This window comes from Habropoda laboriosa, unplaced genomic scaffold (assembly GCF_001263275.1).
Source record: "Habropoda laboriosa isolate 0110345459 unplaced genomic scaffold, ASM126327v1 scaffold62, whole genome shotgun sequence".
NCBI lineage: Eukaryota > Metazoa > Arthropoda > Insecta > Hymenoptera > Apidae > Habropoda > Habropoda laboriosa.
Window position 1 is genome coordinate 807,637 of NW_017100177.1, and position 2,106 is coordinate 809,742.

A 2,106-nucleotide genomic window follows, 5' to 3' on the forward strand; every position below is an offset into this window, starting at 1 on the left:
TTGAAATCTCTATATATATATTATATATATCACCAAGTCCACGATATTAACTACATGCTCAAACGAGATTCGTTCCGTTTGATTTCATTTTTTTCATAGCGGTGATAATGCCAAAGTGTTCAGAAGGAAAATGGTTCACCGCGTTCTCTGTTTTAGCTCTTTCGTGCTTACATGCAGGAAAGTAGATCGTTCTCCGTTTGTTTTACACACCCGATTATATATTAATAACATCGACGAACACGAATCGTGTCTTCGAGATGAATGAATAATTTTATAATATTTAGAGTAACTTCCGAACGTGTTTTACTGTCCGTGCCTCAGTGAATGACTCACGGACAGTTGTCACAGACTTTCCGTGTTCTAGCGTATCGTAAGATGTAACTTAAGTTTTAAATAATTATGTAATTTCTGTGTCGGACGATTTGTATATTTTCTATATGTACCCTTTTAAGATTTTACTCCGAAGACCATGAACGTTTGATACTAGTTCGATCGAGCGGCTGATTAGAAATTAAAAACGACAAAAAAAAACACAAAAAAAGAAACAAACAAACTTTGTAACAAAAGTGACCAAAGTTAAAAAAAGTTTATAGGAAAAATGGCGTGTGCGAACGTATAATCTTCCATGGTCGTGCGCTTCGCAGAGTTGACAGAAATATCCTGTATAGTGCAGGCGCTGGAAATTAATGCGTAAACGTGTTTTAATGAAAGAGAGAAGCAAATGCTGAAAAAAATGATCCTTTATTCTGACGACCATTCGAACATGTAAATTTTTCGCTATATAATTAATTTAATGTAATCTAGTTATTTAACTAAGTAAAATATTTCATAGGAACATCCAGTTTTACGCTATCTTTTTTTTCTCTCTTAATTTCTTTACATACACATACACACACACAGCGTTCGAGATGAAATTTTTGGAATGCAAAAGTATGGCTGAGATATTGAGTAATCAATTGTGTTATGATTTTTGTTTGCTTGCACTTACAAGGCTATAATATATTTTACTGATATTATAGTGGTATCTTTAAAGGAATTATACATTTTTGCGTCGCTATAAAGCTAATCTCAAGCTGACGTTTCTTTTTTTTTCCATCTTTTAATCTGTTACCAGAGAAATAGGAAAAGAATGCACCGAAATGAAAATTTTTATTGTAATTGAAAGATCGAATCATTGTATAATTTTTTATTACCAGTTTGCCTGTCACTGGATCCCCTGGACAGAAATAAATGCCTGTCTTATAAAAGACTATCTTTTGGTGTCATCTTATCATAACTTATATCCATCGCTGTAACATTAAACGAATTTGTAGAAAGGACAACTATGAATCAGCCCGAAGCTGCATCAAACTAGACTAATTAGTTTTGCACATGGTATTTATTTTCCTGGCTCTTTCCACCGGTAGTCGGCTTGTTTTTATTGGCCGTAATGTGAAACCCAGCCTCCGACCACTTTACGTGGGAGTCATCACATCCATGTACACTTGTATCTTTGGTCCGTAAGAGGAAGCGCAAGTGTCACATTGACCATTCAAAAACCGTATACTAAACTACGAAACTGCAACGTTTTTCATGAACGTTTTATTGAAATATTTCCCAATAATGGTAAATTTTAACAAGGAGGAGATATTGGCTACAGAATCATTAACAGTATTTGTGGAAGTTCTCTGAAGAATGCTTATTTTATTTAATTTATTGTTTAATGGACAGCTATGTTGTTAGATTGTTAGTTTATATAAAGTAATTGTGTGGCTTGAATTAACCAAAACTGCTTTAATTCTACTATTTGTCTTTATTGTATCTATTTCTGAGTTACAATTCCACTTCAGTCATTCTGCATAAATGGAAATTAATATTATCCCATAAAAAAATTAACTACATGTTTTGCTTTTCAGAAGAGAATTAAATACAACTCGTTAATTAGTAATATAAACTTCTTGCATTTCTGTTGTTACTTTTGGTTACAATTTTTTTACGTGTTATTTGTTTAACTGTGTTTTGTATTATAGTTTCGTTAGATTTTCCAAATTGTTATTAACGCTTTCTGTTTTTACCAGCAACGCATCGTGCAAGTGGTTCGTTCGCCCGTAATCGGATGCACGTGCA